The sequence below is a fragment of the Girardinichthys multiradiatus genome, chromosome 21, assembly GCF_021462225.1.
Source record: "Girardinichthys multiradiatus isolate DD_20200921_A chromosome 21, DD_fGirMul_XY1, whole genome shotgun sequence".
Lineage (NCBI taxonomy): Eukaryota > Metazoa > Chordata > Actinopteri > Cyprinodontiformes > Goodeidae > Girardinichthys > Girardinichthys multiradiatus.
Window position 1 is genome coordinate 3,833,847 of NC_061813.1, and position 18,871 is coordinate 3,852,717.

General features: G+C 40.2%; 1 long non-coding RNA gene across 1 annotated transcript; it reads right to left on the bottom strand.

The window, feature by feature from the left end:
• Positions 1-662: 662 nt before the first annotated feature.
• On the bottom strand, positions 663-18,441 carry LOC124857902. The gene is made up of 3 exons (XR_007035713.1): positions 18,337-18,441; positions 17,062-17,092; positions 663-724 (listed from the first exon to the last, which is right to left on the bottom strand). It is a non-coding gene; the product is annotated as an uncharacterized LOC124857902 (long non-coding RNA).
• Positions 18,442-18,871: the final 430 nt, after the last annotated feature.

Sequence of the window (18,871 nt, forward strand, 5' to 3'; positions counted from 1 at the left end):
TGTAAGATGGAGCACTACAGGAGATCCTTCCTGCCCACAGCCATCAGCATCTACAACGACTCTTTGAAGAAACCTTCATAATGAGCTACAACAACATTTAATGCCCCTATGGGATTAATAAAGTATTTTTGAATTTGAATGAGCAGCAGCAGGCAGAGGAATACAAATTCTCTCAGGATCACTCAATAATCTGAAACAGGGTAACTGGGATACCAAAGTCAATCACTTTTCACACATCATCAAGCACTTTTTCACTTGACAAAGTTTGATCAGCAACAACGGGGAGTCTTCAAAGAGTGATTCAGACAAAACTGGTTTGTGAAAAAATAGGAATTCTGACAAAACTTTGCGGTTTCAAATGAAAACACTGGTTGCTGGTAACCACGTTGGTTACTGATAACCAGACCAACAGAGGACAGGAAACAATGGATACTGCTTACTAGTTAAAACAGCTCTGAAGAGAGACAGTAAATACTGGTTACCCGTAAACTAGGTTTGTGGAAAAAAAGGAAACTCTGGTTAGCTGTAAACCAGGTTTCTGAATTAAGGAAAAACCATGACACCCATTGGAATATCTGGTTTATGGAAACACTTTTTCAATTAGAAAGATTAGATAATGCACAGAAAATGGCGTTCCAGATGAGTTGGAACAGGAAAAGGAAGGTAAATACAGCTGGAGTCAATGAGTCTGACAGTCCTAAGAGGAAGATGGTCCACAGGACACCTGCAAGACACAAAGGGAACATCCATTAGGCACCTGAGATTATCAAATATTCTCGGTGAAGCAGTTTCTGGCTCGCTTTACTCTCAATGGTCCAATTGGGAAGAGGTGTGTGTAGCTAATACTTTTTCTGAACTAAGCTCTGAGGTGCAAAGCATAGCTGGTGTAAACTGGCTACTTGCTGTGTTTTCAATTAACCTTTTTTAACAGTGGAATGAGCAAAGTTTCAAACTGACTTAGAACAAACAGTCTGAACACCCAAAATAATTGTCTGACGTGTTGTCAGATAAACAAACGTACTGTTGTTCATCTGTCTCTGTAGGCTGCCTTAAAGTCAACCTGGCTGCTCGGATCATAACCATCCAGATGTACTCCACTAAAAACACCTGCTCTCATCTGACTGGCTGAGATGGACTCAGTGTTGAAAGTAACTTTTTTATTGATCACAGAGCCTAAAGTGAATGACAGAGCACATCAGAATGAGTCAACAAAACTCAGATGTTGTTGTTCTGCCAAGTCATGTTTCTGACAGGGATGGGTCACACAGCCGCTGATGTTAGGAAGAACATCAGAACCCGTTCTGACCCATTTTACAGCCCATGTTTGTAGGTGTTTTTTTTTTCCCATTTACATTCATGTGTGAGTGAGGTTGGATCAGCTGAGCCAGCAGTTCTGACAAAAGCCAAAAACATTGAGTCATTAAAATGTGAAACACTCCTCCAACTTATTGAAGGATGGATTGGACCTCAGAGAATTTAAGTACACCCTTTCATCAAACTTTTTGACAGGTGGGTGGGACTTCCGGTGAGGGCGGGATTTCCGGTGGGCGCCATATGGGCGCCATGTGGTTGCCATGTGGGCAGGAGGTCACGTGGTCAAGCAGGTGGTGTGTCCAAGGGGGCGTAACAGTGGATGCTGATTGGTTGTCGTCATTAGGGGCAATACCTTAAATGAGTCAATTAAAACACAGGGGTGTGTTTGTTATAAATAGAACAAGACAAATATGGTATTATCGGAAACTGTTTGGCATCAGCACCAATTAAAAATAGAGGGGGTGTGTTTGTAAGCATCGTTAAACCTTGAATAACCCAATGAAAACAATAGGGCGTGCCTTAGTGTTTACTTTAAATACAGAGATAAAACTCTGCACTTTACATGCAGCATTCGTTGGAAAAAAAGAACACCCGTTCAACAATGGCTAGAGTTAAGAGAGTTTATCGTCAAGCGGAGGAGAAACGCAACGCGTGCCAAGATGATGATGATGAACAAGCAACTGCATCATATACTTCCTCAACGGAGATACCTATCGGAATTCCCGTCGTGACATACTCTACCGATGATGAGGATCCAACATCAACTTCAACAACCATGGTTGAAAATCAGACCTCGGTTCGGCCAAGAGGTATGTCAGTTCTGTGCGAAACCCCAGTGACCGTCTACCAGTATTCATCCCGTGAATTGAATGCTCCTAAGAAATCAACATACTACATCTGCAGGGTACAAAGACCCCCGTTCGACACTCTGCAGGAAGAATGGTCTTTGGAGCCATTTGGCCTGGTTGGCAGCTGGGGTTATATTTTCATGTATGAAATAGGAGAGCTTTGCCTGTATCAATTGGATCAAGATGAGGTGTTTAATGGATCACTGGCTCTGTGTACACTCACCCACAGCGACTGGGCTGTGTTAAAGCTTGCAATCCCGCACCTTAATGATAGCCCTGAAACAGTCTCAAGGCAGGAGAGGGAGGAAGACGAAGAAAATGAACTGTCTCCTCGACCTGTAAAACGGGCGAGAATGTTTCATATACCATCCGATGTTGAAATAGCTGAGAGAGAACCTCTCTTTAGCGCAGTGTGGGGGTCAAAAACCACAGCAAATGGCCGCTGGTCTTTTCGGGCAAGCAGACGCAGGAACAACCGGACGAGTCCCTCAGATCTGTTTGTTGTTGGAGGCTTTCAATCAAGACTGCGGCGTATTCAAGACAATGCTGGCTCTGCCGTTTGAAGCTTGGGCAGAGAAGATGAGTGAAATTGGACATCGTCTTTCCGACCTTTTCCAAAAGTCACGAAGTTTGATCGATGTCATGTCAGTGAAAAAAACGCTGACGTTTCCTGTTTTACGTTTAGAACGAACCCTCTTCTGAGGACACGCCCCTTCCTATGATATATATACGGGGGGATAACTGCAAGCTCACAGACACTGAGAATCGTATCATGAGAATGAGTGGACCGACACCATACAGGGATCTCTACAACCACCGAGCAGAGATCCACTTCTCTCCTGAGCACGATGAAAGCTTCAACATTGGACCATATCATCCGCCTTCCCCTGACCTCTTCTCACCATCCACCTCAACATCCTCATTCTCAGAGAACCACTTCAGTCCTGCATCACCTACAGGATACAACATGAAATATCTACCGCTTTCTCCAGACCTCTGCTCACCATCACCGCTATTCATGGCTGAGTCTGTAGACGCGAATGTCCTGCCTGAAGACATGAAGGTGGTCGTGGAGGAGGAGGTAGCCACCGGCTACTCACCCTCTACCGAAGCCCCTACACAAACCCTGGGACCGATGGAGGACCCTCAGCCTTCAGCAGAGGATGAGAGTAACCAGGAGGACGAAATTGACGGTTGGTTCTCAACCACCCTCATCAATACGGTGAAAACAGCGATACTTCATTTATTCAACATAACCTCTTTGAACTATCTCAGAGAAACCTGCTATGGATGTATAACGAACCACCCAAGCCAGCGTCAACACCATTGCCTGGAGGTACTGGGGGAGGATTACTACCAAGTCAACTTTCTACGCATCGTACGACGACTCGTAACCCCCAAACTCATTCCTGCTATTCAGAATCTTCTGGTACTTCGAAGCATACAAGCGGATGACTTCAGAGTGAAAACGATTGCCAAGACGGTTTTATATGAACTGAAATCGGTACAAGGCATCCACAGTGCAATAGCGCACGTTTATGATCGCATGGTCGATGAGAAACATCTCAAACAACTTAACTCTGTTTCAGAGTGCTATGGACTGACAAACTGATCTCACATGTTTGATGACTTGTTGTATCATTTCTTTTTTTTTTTTTTAGTATTCCAGTACTTTAGTTAATCTGCATTATATGATTTTTCTTCTTTTTTCTTTTTACTAATAAATACAATTAAAGTAGGAACATAGTAACCTTTCCCAAAAGTGTTGTTTAAAAGCTAGTAGTGTTTGAATTCATCTGCATTTTATCTGATTTTGTTTTCTGGTTGTTTTTTGTTTATATTAAATACAAAAATAAAATAAAAAAAATAAGGATAAATCTACCCTCCTGTGTGTTTTTTCTCATTATTTAACAAGTAATCGGCAGAGTGAGCATAAGGCAGAGATGGCAGGAAGACGGCTGATGAAGAAAGTATATTATAGCCCTTCAAATCCGGGAAGTTTTGGGGGTGTAGATAGGCTGAGGAGGGTTATGCAAGATGAAACGGGAAAGAAGGTTGCGGTTGAAAAAGTTAAAGATTTTTTATCAGGAGAAGATACCTATACTCTACATAAACCTGCAAGAATAAAGTTCCCGAGAAACAGAGTTTTTGTCACCAGACCATTGAGGCAGTTCCAGGCGGATCTCTGTGACATGCAAGCTCTGGCCATGGAAAATGATGGTTATAATTATTTATTAACAGTCATTGACATCTTTTCAAAAAGGGCGTATGTACGAGTTTTGAAGAGGAAAACAGCCGCTGAGGTGGTAAAGGCATTTGAATCAGTTTTTACAGAAAGTCAGATCCCCAAAAAACTTCAGACTGATGCCGGTAAAGAATTTTTTAACAAGAAATTTAAGGTTTTAATGGAGAAACACGGTATTGAACATTTTGCCACAGCGAGTGAAGCAAAAGCTTCAGTGGTCGAGAGATTTAACCGCACATTAAAAACAAGGATGTGGAGATATTTTACAGCTAACAATACCCGGCGGTACGTCGATGTACTGCAAAACCTAGCTAGAAGCTACAACCATTCCTACCACTCCAGCATTAAAATGAGCCCTATGGAAGTGACCCCAGAAAATGCCTTTCAAGTGTTTCAGAATCTGTATGATGTCAAGTCCAACAGATATTGCAAGGACTCAGTGACAACGTTTAAACAAGGGGATCTTGTCAGAATATCCAAGGTCCGTGGAGTGTTTGACAAAAAATACGAACAGAGTTTTACAGATGAAGTGTTTACAGTGTATGACCGGATACCCTGTTCTCCTCCTGTATACAAACTCAAAGATTTGGATGGAGAACCTATCGAGGGTTCCTTTTACGCTGAGGAACTTCAAAAAGTAAAAATATTTAACGACAAGATGTATCAAGTGGATAAAATATTAAAACGACGTACGGTCAAGGGAGTCAAACAGGTTTTTGTAAGCTGGAAAAACTGGCCTGAGAAATTCAACAGTTGGATCAAGTTTGATGAACTTCGAAACGTATAAAAAAGGTTTGCACTAAACCTCACAGTTGACACAGCATCATGAACCGTCAGGTAGAGGATGATGGCTTTTACGTTACTCTTCCATCTAATGCTAGCATGGAAGTGTTTAAAAATAATACCAGTTCAAGTTTCCGTGTAAATTTAGCTCAACATATTGATTTGGAAGGCCAATGGATGGTTGCATTAGCCGAGATTTCATATCCTCATACATGGCATAATTTACCGGATTATGATGCCTACTTTGAATGGAGGAAGGTTGGTGATGTGGAGATCAATACGCAAAGGATCAGAAGTGGCTACTATAACAGCGTTATTCAACTCGAGACAGAGATGGAAATGTTTTTCAAAAAATTGAAATCGGGTTTACGCATTAAATTCAGCAAAGTTCAAAAGAGATTTGCATTTCAAGCAAACAGTCCGTATGAAATACGCTTCTTCAGCACTCTAGCTTATATGATGGGCGTGAAACCAGGGGAATGGATTCATGTTTCTGAACCAAAACTGGCTCCTTTTCCGGCGGATATAAAGGCTGGTTTCTATCACCTATACTGTTACAGCGACGTGGTCAGCCCTCAAATAGTAGGCGACACTTTTGCACCTTTACTGCGGACCGTCAAAGTACAAGGCACATTCAGTGATATGATTACTCAGACGTTTAACCCCGCCCACTACCTTCCAGTCTCCAGAAGACATATTAAAAATATCAATATAGAAATTAAATCGGACCAAAACGTTCCTGTAAATTTCGTCTATGGAAAGACCGTCATAAGACTACACTTCAGACCGGTGATATCACAACATAGCCTGAGATAAATTTTATTTGTATAAACTATTCCAGAGATATGTATATAACCTCTAAGATTGATTGGTTATCATTCATATTACGCTGGTCATTCAACACTGCATCAAGCAGGCAAGAGAGAACATGGCACAGCTAAGTCTGAGACGTGATCCAAATCGCTTTGTAAATTACTATGTAAGTCAATCAGGCGGTAATCTGCCAGGGTTTTATGGGGCCCCGGTCGTGTACGGACGCGGAATTGGATCATTATTTTCAAAATTATTCCGCTTCGTATCCCCTCTGGTTAAAAAAGGATTTGCAATTGCAAAACCCCATCTTAAAACGGCTGCATCAAATATCGCTTCGGATGTCATCGGTAGAGCCGTGAGTAAAATGAGTGGTTCTACACGCACCGAAGGTCAAGAAGGTTCAGGAATTATGGTTTTATCCAAAAGACCCAGAACAAGACCCCCTGGTGATCGTTTAAGGACGGTTAAAAAACAACGACAAACGCGAAAAAGGAGATCAGTTGGAGCTGACAAACGAAGAGGAAGGAAGTCATCCGCAAGTTTTGATATATTTAAATAATGGCTCTTTTACATAACAAATCATCAGAGTGCACGCTGGCAGAGTTGGACTTATTTTCTGCCCCGATGACACAGCTATCGATCGAAGATAAAATTTACACCGAGATCCAGCCTTTATCAGCAATCACTGATGGAGGGCCGATCGAGTTTTTCATTCCGGGAGACGGAGAAAAGTATCTGGATCTCAACGATACGCTGTTGCATCTCAGAGTGAAAATTACTAACGAGAATGGAACAAACCTGCCAGATGATGCACCTGTAGGGCTCATCAACTACCCGTTAAACACCATCTTCAGTCAGTGTGACGTCACTCTCGGAGATCGAATGATTTCACAATCCAGCGCTACACATCCATATAGGGCCATGATTGAGACATTGTTAAACTTTTCTGAGGATTCTTTAAAAACCCAGTTTAGCTCTGGTCTTTTTTATAAAGACACTGCAGGGGCTCTGAACTCTATTGTTACAACTAACGGCCCTAACCAAGGTCTTAACAGCAGAGCAGGCATTACGGCAAATTCCAGGGAGGTACATCTCCTAGGCCCCCTGCATGCAGACATATTTTTCTGCGAGAGACTTCTTTTAAACTCTGTTGACCTTAAAATTAAACTTACAAGAGCCAACGATGCCTTTTGTCTCATGGCCGCAAGAGACTCCACTTACAAACTCAGGATATTAGGAGCATCTCTTTTTATCAAAAAAGTTACTGTCTCTCCAGCTGTACGACTGGGGCACGCTTCAGCTTTAATGAAAGCAAATGCTCTGTATCCACTTTCACGTGTGAATGTAAAAACATATTCCATCCCTGAAAATTCAAGGGTATGCAACCAAGAGAATCTTTTCTTAGGCGTCTTTCCCAAGTATGTGGTGATTGCGTTACTGGATCATGACGCTTTTACAGGAACACGCAATCTCAATCCGTTTGACTTTAATCATTTTGATATGGAATATTTAGCTTTGTGTAAGGATGGCAGACAAATTCCTGCTAAAGCCTTCCAGCCAAATTTTAACCAAGGTCATTCAGTGAGAGAGTATTACAACTTGTTTACAGCTACAGGACGACATCTAAAAGATCTTCCACTGAGTATAACACGTCAGGAATTTAATCAAGGATACTCTCTATTCACATTTAATCTTAACCCGGGCGAGGACACAGATGCTCTATCTCCAGTTTCCAGTGGGAATTTAAGATTGGAAATGCGCTTCAGAAACCCGTTGCCTCATACCACCACGCTGATCATCTACGCTTGTTATGATTCTATTTTAGAGATTGATTCAAAGAGGCGTGTGCTGGTGGATTATTATTAATCTAATCAGGCATGAATAATCATGAAATTGAGAGCCTGATGCGTCATCTGCTGGGAGATTTGTTTTGCGGTGTGTGGCCGTGCGACCAGCTGCCGCTGCTAGCTGACAAATTCCCAGGGCCGGGCTACTTTATTGTGAATACACATCCTTCACACATGCCTGGAGAACACTGGCTAGCTCTGACATTGGAATGGAATTGAGAATGGTCAATCCAGCTTTTTTGACTCTTATGGATTCTCTCCGGATTTCGAGTTCTACCCGTCAAGCATCGTAACATTTTTAGAAGACAGATCCTCAAAAATATTGTATCATAATAATCAGCTTCAAAACACTCTGTCCACTGTGTGCGGTCACCATTGCATTTATTATCTATGTCATAGAGCGTGCGGATTATCAATGCAGCAAGTGTTGTCGAAATACACCGGAGATGTGATTAAGAATGATTTAATGGTATCTAACTTTGTGAAAAAATATCAGAAATGTGTCATTAATCAAAGTTGTACATTTTATACTCACGGAACATGCTCTTTGGAGATGTTTCTGGATTGTTATGGAATTTAAAATGTCTTTTTTTTTTCATTGTTTGTTTTTTTTTTTCTTCTTATGATTTAATATTTGTGTAATTATATCATATGTTAGTGTGTGAAGTAGAGAACGAAGTTAGACTTGAAAAATATAATCAATAAATATTTTATTGAATAAAAGAAATAGACTACATGTTTCATTTTTCTTATAACGGTTTATGGTGAAAATGTAATCCATCGGGGTGGTAGTGTCGTCTTACGAAGAGACCTTTTTGATCTCCCATCAGCATTTTTTGGATCTTCCAGCTCAGATCTCGACCAGTAGGGAGAATGAGTTATCTGCCTTCTTCTTCTTTTTCTTCTCTGCTTAACGCTGGGGGGTGTACCCCCATTTTCAATCGATGTACCCTCTGTTTTGAAACGTCTATATTCTTCACGAGCATAAGGGTTAATGACTGAAGATATAGGTATGTTTACTTCTGACATGGAGTGTAGAAAATCAGACCATCCTCGGGTTTGTGATGCTCCAGATTTTTTAAACGGAAGCATGAGATTTTTCAACAAATCAATCATGTGGGACCCCTTTATAATATTTCCGTTAAATACAAATTCACCTCGCGAAGTCCAACTCTCACTTCTTTCGGATAATTTCTTCAAAATGTACTCGGCATTTTTACGATTGGGTTTAGGAAGGCTTTTCAGTACTTCCGTAAGAACCTGATCCTTAGGGGCCTCGTCCTGCCCTGGGCCTTGTTTTTCTTGGGACCGCTCATGTTCAGGAACCTCTGTGTCACGCTGCAGCGTTAAACTGACTCGCTGTTTTTCTTCTTTGACACCTTGCTTAAGTAAAGTCAGATACCTCTGGAGAAGAGCATCGTATCTCTTGATTTTTTCATAAGAAGTCAAACCCGGCTCGTTTAATATCGCTCTCATTTCAGCATCCAAATTCTCCTCCGCCGTCTGTCTGATGGATGTGTCTGACTGGGTCAGACGCTTGAATTGATGAGGTGAAATGAGAAACATCTTCTGCGATGTTCTGAGAGACATTATCTCCTGATGATTCCACCCACTAGATCACCGATCAAGGTTGCAAGAGCCGTTAAGATGGGGAGAATAAAACCACCTCGTTGCTTTTTGAGAGCCAACTGTTTAGTTTTTATCCCGGTTCTTTTATCACCCAACAATCTGATGATATTTCTTTGTTTCTTCAATTGTCGGTGTTGAGAGGGTGATAGTTTAATGTTACCTTTTAGGATATTCAGTGCAATCTCGCACAGAGCCTGAATAAAGTCGGGAGAGCAGTGTGCGAGAATATCTTTACGTTTCTGTGGACAGGCCTGGTACAAAGCTCTGAATAATGGTAAATTCCTTTTTATACGCGCAGACATGATGACTTACTTTGTTCTGGGTACGTACACAGCAGGCCACTGCTGAGGAAGTATCCCCGTTCTCAGTCTGAAATGTTCTGGGCAGGTAGGCGTAAAATCGATGATTAAATATCCATGAGCTTCTCTCGTTGCGTCTTCAAAACTCTCCAAGAAGAGACCCTTTTGAGATGGAAACATTTGGCGGGCCAGTATATTCAGCTGGAGTTTATCTCTCGGGTTCTTAAACAACACCATATAATTACAGTTCAAACTAATAGTGCAACTGAACTTTCCCTGATGAAAAACATTCTGAGTCAACATCATAACACTCATATTACGATGGTGACGAAACTGGGTAAAGACCTTCATCACGTTTTCATCATCTGAGGCTTGAGCAATAACATCGTCTAGAATAATCAGATGATTCTGATCAGGAGGAAACAGGTTTTCATCTTCAAAAGAATGAGGCAATCCTTCCACAAAGGTAATATTTTTATTCATCTTCTGCAATTCAGCATATATGGGTTGAAAAGATGTGTAAATCCATACAATATTTTCTGGAACAATATCCATGACATGATTACAGTTTTGTAAAATACTTTTTACAAAGAAAGTTTTCCCGCAGCCGCTGGGTCCAACTATCATACATGAGAAAGGTGCTCTAAATCTAGGATCCAAATCAATCTCCTGTAAATCCATGTGACTTTTTATTTTATTTCTTCTTCAACTCTAATAACCGAAAGGCAGAGTTGTCCCGTCAGAAAAAAGACGTCTCTTATCATACACCAGTCGAAACTTTTTAAGAAATGTCGCGTTTGTCAAACGGAATCTCTTTTTATCCCTCCTGATCGTGTGCTGAGGGATTTCAATGACACCCTCACTTGACCCCTGTAAGTAGCCCTCGACCAGCCCTTTGATGCTGTCAAAATTGACCCTCTCGCTGCATTCATGCGTCTGAGTGATGCCTTTAGAACGTATCACTACTTTTTTACGGTTTTTAGTTTGGTATGCATAACTCTTGGGTCCTGTCGATGCAAACTCCGAAATGCTGTCACCATCTAACTCGTCAGTAAGATCACCCAGATAATTCCCCAATTCCAGAGGAGTTTCACCACTTTTTGTCACATAAATCAAACTGTCCGTGTCAATATAAATCAATCTGTCCTGTAACTTCTCCATGCTGCTGAGAAGTTTTAAACGTGCATAAGCGGTGGTGAATGCTGCTATAAACACATTATTTGTCTTACTTGGTGGATATATGACACGTTTGCTGTAGTTCCACTGCACTACACACATTTCAGGGTTGAAAAAATGAAAATAGTTAACCCTGTATTTACTCGAGAACATGAAGCTGAAAAAGTCTTCAGGGTTAGTGATGACTGTGGTCTGAGACAGATCACTTCTTTGCGCAAATTTCCCCCAAAAACTGTTTAAACACAATTTTGCAACCTGCCTTTTGGCAGGATTCATCTCGATTTTCTCAGGGTCTAATTGGATGATCTGATGCAGTTTGTAGTCGCTTATATACTTTGACTTACTCTCCTGATCCACTGCTTCAGACGGATAGCCTGAAGCCTCCTGCTTACCCTTTAAAAAGCAATGAATGTAACCTTTAAAAATTGTATCACTTCTCTTTTCAAAATGCCACACCTCTGTGATTTTAGCAAGACGATAACTACACTCCAACGCTTTACAGAGTTCTACACTCGCCCAAACTCCCGTCAGAGCTCTGTCTTGATCATTATGCGTGCAAGGACCTGACTGGTAATTTAATTCAGCGCATGTGCGGCAGAGAGTGAACACAAGTTTACCTTGGGATGTTCTGTAAGGTAAAACAGGGAACAACAGGTTACGTAGTGGGTAGACCACAGCTTTGATTATACCGAAGTAGCTGCTGGGGTCATCAAAATCTTTGTAAATTGGTGGGATGTCCGAGGGGAAAAACGCAGTTGGCGTTTACATAAGGGTACAGAGATGTGTAATCCACATAGTGTACAGTTTCATCCGGTTCCGCTGTGTACCTCAACTTCATAGGACAGGTGCGTCCATCATACAGCGCATCCCGGGGGGATAGCGGTTCGGGTGCATTAACTTTCTCAAGAAAGCTGATCACCCCTGGGTCTGATTTTTTCATTTCAATCCACTCATGCTCCCATATGACTTTGAGACGAAGGCCGTACACAGTTTGTAACACCTTGCTTCTCTCAACAGTGGCTGCGTAAAACTGTTCAAATGCAACCCCTCTCAACGGACACTTGTCATGAGGCATGTAACACTTTTTACAGCCGTGGAAAAAACAGCCATAAAATTCAAACGCAACTTTGACACCGTTAATCTCTGCATACCCATCCACTGAATATGGCCCGATTTTCTTTTCACCCCTATTTAATGCATGCTCGATAAATATGGCTTTGCTGTCTGCAATCCAGCTGAGCCATTGAATGGACGCGCTGGAGAACGTTTTACTGCTACGTCTGTAGTCCAGAGGTGATGGAATGGCTAAGGTTTGAGGAGGAAGGAAATTGGTTACAAAAACCTTCATGCAGGCTGATGCTATTGTGATACTTTTAAACGGATCCACACTTGTCTCCTTAAAGAACCCGTCTCTGAATTTTAAGCATCCTTGAAAAAGAATTTCAACGTCATTTTTACAATAACGAATAGCTTCTTTCTTAAAGTCAAAGACCTCTTTGCTCGCTTCTCTGTACCAGCTGTTAAACACCTGTTGTTCTTGAAGACTCATGCGTTCTACAGCGTAGCAGGATGGAGGAGGAAAAGCCCCCACATACTGGAGATGTTGTTCAGAGGAAAATAGGTGGGGAAAAAAACCCTTGCTTTGATCGGTAAAGCCTAACCCTTTCGGCATGGCACTAAGCTTCATGCACATGAAGGACAGGCTATCAATGTATTTTAACCTGTAATCAGGGTCGGTTAAACAGAGAAGTTTACTCCCTACCATGACGATATGAGGTTTAATCCCTAACTGCAGCATTGCTGTGAGAATCAGGTAACCATCGTACCCCCGCGCATTGTGCGCTATTAAGGTGTAACCTTTGTACTTCGGCCTCCTGAAATGCAGGAGAAATTTTTGGATGCAATTCAGTCCATAAGCGTACCATTCATCACCTTTCAACGTTTTAGCACAGACCAGAAAGGGGGTATGCATGCCGCTCTCATTGACGAGGCATTCGAAATCATAAAAAATCAGTTTATCATCAAGCTGATTAATTGCACTGCAAGGCAGAATGTAACACTTATGATCATCGCATGTAATGTCTAGGCTGGGGGTTACATTTTCACCGCAAATACTGCATTTTACATTACACACGTGTGGTTTATTCGGTTTACTGATTGGAATAACGTATATCCGTTTGCATACTTTACACAGTTTTACCAACTCACAGTCACTCATAGGCCTTTCAGCACTATTTCTGATGCGCGGTTCCCTGTGTCTACTGAAACATGAGGAATTACGACAGATTCTTTGACAGCCTGCACAGCTTACAGGATTGCTAATCTCTTGCATACATTTATATGTTCGACACACTGGACAATAACCTTCACAATGGTGTGTATTTGCATTATCATAGCTGGTGTAACAGTAATTACAAATATATCTGCACCCCATAAAACCTTTGAGATTTTTTATCCCATAGTAATGACCTTGAAATAACAGCAAAAACAGAGGGTTTGAACGATCAGGGAAACTGGTCTCAAATTTACACAGAGCAGTAGAGCCCGTGGTTCTGTGAAACACTACAGTTTTTCTCTTCAGAATGGTTTCAAATTTACCAATATCACTAAAAATAACTGCTGTTTGCTCGTCGAGGCCTGCCTGATGCTGCCATCTCCTCCCCAGTTCTACAGCACGGTGATCCGTGAGCTCAGGATCAGACACGTGTGCGAGGCTGATTGCAAAACATAACTGATTACCGGTATTGTTTATAATATACAAATGACGCATTTTCTTATTAAACAGTTCACAGTCTAACGTTCCTGCAGCTTTACCCTTAGAACCTCCTGCTGGGTCATTAACAACCTGAAGAACAAATTCCATGTTATTATCTACAGGTATATTTGCATTCGATTGTACTAAATCGTCGAGGAAGTTTTCGAAAGCAGGCAGGATCATATTTCCATCATCTGTAACAGTAAATGTGATGTGACGATTGAGATTTTCACCCACTAATTCCAGCTGCACAACGTCGTTACGTCTGGTTAACGATCTCGCAGCGTGGGCTAATTCAATTATAATACGCATGATGTCTGTATAGAATGCTGCTAAATCTGGAACGTTACTTGGACAGGGCGGCGGTATGGTAAAAGGTCTCCTTATTTCATGGTTATTAAAATGTTCACGTTCAACCACAGCTGGAGGGTTTCGTCCTATTTGATCAGAACTAACTGCTACGTCCGTATTGAAATGACCCCCGTGCCGATCTGCGGCAGGTGACGTAGAAGGATTCTGATGACTGTCAGGTGGATCATTTTGCTCAATACTGAGTGGACAAAATGCGCTATTTAAATCGTAAAGAGCCTGATTGATTACGTTTAAAACGTCACCTGCTGATGTTCATTTATTACATTTTCACTGTTAGCAGGAGATGCATTTAAAACGATGTTATCTGCTACTTCTGCATTAACGGGAATTTCGTTAAGTTCATTAACTAAATTTCTTATTTCATCCAGGGCAAGTCTGATTCGGTTATCCATTTCTATGAACATAAGAAACAAAATAAAATAAAACTAACCTACAGAAAAACAAAACAAAACAAAAACAAAACACAGTGATCAGTTCAGTTTAAAATCACCTTGATGTCACCAAAATGCTTCTTTAACAGAATCTGACATGCTGCCAGAAGCGTTAACGATGAGGCCTTATTACGAAGATTCCGTGAGGCTGTAGAGACTGTCTTCCTGCGCTGTCCGTTTCTGTGGCCAATCTGTCCTACCGTCAACGTTACCTCTATAAGGAGAATTAACAAAAAATAAATAAATAGATAAATAAATATATATATATATATTGAAATAATCACATTAAAGCTGGAAAAAAAACAAAGGAATTCAAATTAATTCAGTATGTATGTATGAATTAAAACGTACCGTTCATTAATCCACTCACTAGCGTTGCTCTGCTTTGTAGCGCAGAGAGTCGCTGTCTTTTGGCCGGGGTTAAATATTCTGTAAAAACAGAAGACAATAAAAGTTATCTTACGCTGCGCAGCACAGCGTTCATAAATAAAACGAAAAATAGTTTTTAAAATACACAAGTTTTTTTTTTTTTTTATCTTACTCCGATTCTTTGCGGTAAAACCTCCAGATTTCACTTCTTGTTGAACTGAAACGGTGCCTCTCTGCTGAAAGCTGTCTTGATCTTTGAAAAGCGACCTTCTGGTGGGCGGATTCAATGTGGCATCTTTGGATGTATCTGTAAACAGGTTTATATGACATTTTATTGAACTATGCTTAAAATACATATATATTGTTTTTATTTATTTTTTCTACCCTGCTGCTGCTGCTGCTCGACAACTGTGTCTTCCACAGAGCTCTCAGTCGAATCTGTAAACAGTTTTTATCTGAGGTTTAAAATACATTCACTCTCAAAGAAAAATAGATAGTTCTTAGGACTTACTTACTTTCTGGTGGTGCTGGTAACTTATCCGGTGTGTCTTCAGGGGAAATGATGATAGTTGACGGGGGGTATTCAAAGAATCAGTTTTAATTTCTGTGTTAAAAGAAAGTTCAGTTGTTGTTGGGGGTTTCTCTTGTTTGGAAATAATTCGCCTTCTCAATTTTGACTGTCGATTCCAGCCACTGAACCCTCCAACTTGATCATTCGGGTTTACCTCTCTCATCAAATCTATAAATTGAAACATTGTCAAGGGTTAACTATAATATATATATATTTATATATATATATATATATATTTTATTGCATTTAACATTTACTTACCATAATCTGATTGTGTCAAGATGAAATCATGAAGGTCATCAGCGGTGGGTTCTATGACAAAGAAACAAATATATATATATATATATATATATATATATATATATATATATAAACAATATATATAAACAAAATTAGAGAACATTCACATGCATTTAATGATTTCTTAAAAATTAATACTTACTTACTTACTTACGTTTAAAGATGTCATTGTGCTTTTGTGAATTATCAGAAGTAGAAGCCACAATTTCCGGGTTTCCTGAAATATTTACCGACATTTTTTCTTGTCAGTACTGGTATTTTCAATGTAACAAGTGTTATGGTTCAAAGACATTCAGCATTTGAAGACCCTGACACTGAGGTTAACCAATGAAACAGCCCCCGAACAACATTTTACTCACAGTATTTATACCAGAACATGACAGTGTTATCTCAACTGCAAAGACTATGTTTTTAAGACCAAAACCCTTCTTGAGTTCAAAGGTGATATGGTTATCTAATGAACAGACCTAACTGCCCTTCCTGACATCGCCCCTAACAGTTGTATATAGTATAACTGAATAACATTTTACTCTAACATGAAAAAGTAAATGTTTTAGAAAAGCTACAGGTAACTAAAATTATCATTCCTTTTTCCTAAAATGGAGTCTCTCATGATTCAAAAACAAACACATCATTGCTAGAGTCAATTTGTAACTTGGAAACAGTATACTGAAGTTCTTTTTTTTTTCTGTTAATCTCATATTCGTCTTACCTCTTTCAGCTGCTTTTCCAGTATGTTGACGCAGAAGCTGAAGGTTTTTCTCGTTCCATCGATGTAGTGAAGCACAATTTTTTAATTTACTTTTTTAGGTCTTTTCTATTTTGAACGGATTTAGACTGGCTCATATATTCAACAAATAGGTCCTGCTGTAAAGCAAAATTAGCTTACAATTCTTTCAGGTTACACAGTTCCTTTATTAGGATTTCATGTGATAGGTCAACATTAAGTTGATTATACCTTTAAAATATAAAAGGATGCATGTCTTTTTTTTTTTTTTTTTTAGATGTATTAACGCCTGAAAAAACATACAGATTATTAATAACACCCTTAAACACACCCCTGTGTTTTAATTGACTCATTTAAGGTATCGCCCCTAATGACGACAACCAATCAGCATCCACGGTTACGCCCCCTTGGACACACCCCCTGCTTGACCACGTGACCTCCTGCCCACATGGCAACCACATGGCGCCCACATGGCCCCCACCGGAAGTCCCGCCCTCACCGGAAGTCCCGCCCACCTGTCAAAATGTTTGATGAAAGGGTGCACTTAAATTCTCTGACCTCATTGACTACACATCCGCTCACCAGCAAAGCAGGGGTTCTAGTCCAGTTCTCTCTGGGTGAAAGAGGAGAAACATTTCATTAGTAATTTATCCTATAAATAATAACGAAAAATAGTTGGAACGCAGTTTTGTTAAGCCTGTAATCATTTAAGAATAATAAAAATCTATTTTTTTATGTGATTGGAAATGAGCCAGACTTGCTTAAAATTTACTCCTGTTGTTCTCTGAATATTAATTTCAAATGAAATTCAGTCAGGCTTGAATATGAACTGCACTAATATCATACAGACATTTCCCGAAACAAGACAGACTCTGCTTTTATCAACTGACCTAAACAGCTCTTCTGCATGAACTAAAATATTCATTTAATTAAAGGTTCAGAGGCAGCAATAAGCCTCATTTGGAGATTTAAGTGATTGTTCAGTAAAAAAAAAAAAAAACAAAACTCATCTCTCAACTCATTGAGACAGTATACTGGTCCAACTACAGAAAAGTTATGAGTTATAAACTCCCTGGTGGAAAAAAAAGGTTCCCACCTGGATTTACCTAAAAAATAGGTAAGAGCTACCCATTGGACAATTACTGCCAGAATAATTATGTTTCAGCTGGCAACAACAGAAACTCTGGAGAGAGAAAAAAGAATTTGTGACATTGCAGAAGCTTTTGGAAACAGTGTCATGGTGAAGGTATGTCCGTATTAAGTTAAAGGCAGTCCAACCAATTAGAGTGGGCCACCTTTTTTGGCCAGTGTACCACTATGTGGAAACATTAGTCTGCATCATAAACTTGTTTCAGAACATTTTAACTTCTATGAGTTTGGGGATGATAGCTCACTGTACCTAATTGTCATGCAACTGGATACTACCAATTATTTGCATTCAATATTCCTACTACAGTACTATTAAAAGTTATCATTGGAAAGAAAAATTGCTTTCAAATGGCAAAGGTCACAAATCGTCTTCAGTTACCATTCTGACATCCACATCTTCAGTCAGACAGCAACTTAATTGATTACGTTCATAAACTTAATCAGTTAAGCGGTCGCACAGGGTGAAAGGAAGTGGGAACAGACTCTGCGCATGGGCTATAACCGACATAAAAACCACACGGAGGGAGCCTAGAAGTCAATGGGCCGATACGCTCATAAAAAATGAGCGTATAGGCCTAATTTCAGCCTAGCGGTGACAACTTTCAGCGTAGCCGGCTGCTAAATAGCTAGCTAACGTTAGCTTGCAAATGCTAACAGTTTTAGCAGCAATTAAAACATTTTAACAGACGTTCTTGTTTGATATCTTACCTTATTATTCTTGAAGAGAGTAAACAAAACAGCGCAAATGTCAAGTCAGCAGGCTAACCTCACTGTACCGGCCTGCGTGCTGGACTGGGAGAGACTAAACTGCGCATGCACACTTTTTTAAATGTGCAGTGGGAGTGATGTTGGCAACTTACTGTTGCTAGTGAGCTTAACAAAAAAGTGATACTTACTTTAAACACTGAAGTATTTTGTGTTTTTCATGATGCAAGTAACTGTTACTTCAAACATACAAGTCAGAAGTACAAATTGCTGATAACCTAGTAAATTTAAGTTTGTTTGGACAGCTATTGGGCAGCTATGGGATTTTACAGTGCAGATACACTTTTCAACCATATATCTTTGGAAAATTGTGTTTTTATTGTTTTTTTTTAACTGTTTTATGTTTGGGCAATTCTTTATTTCCACATCTATGATGTTCCATAGTTTCATGTATTAAAAAAAATTACTCTGTAGGTGTGGCGGCTTTTATTGTGGTGTGGCGGTGCTCCAATTACATGAAACGGAAACCCTGTAACCA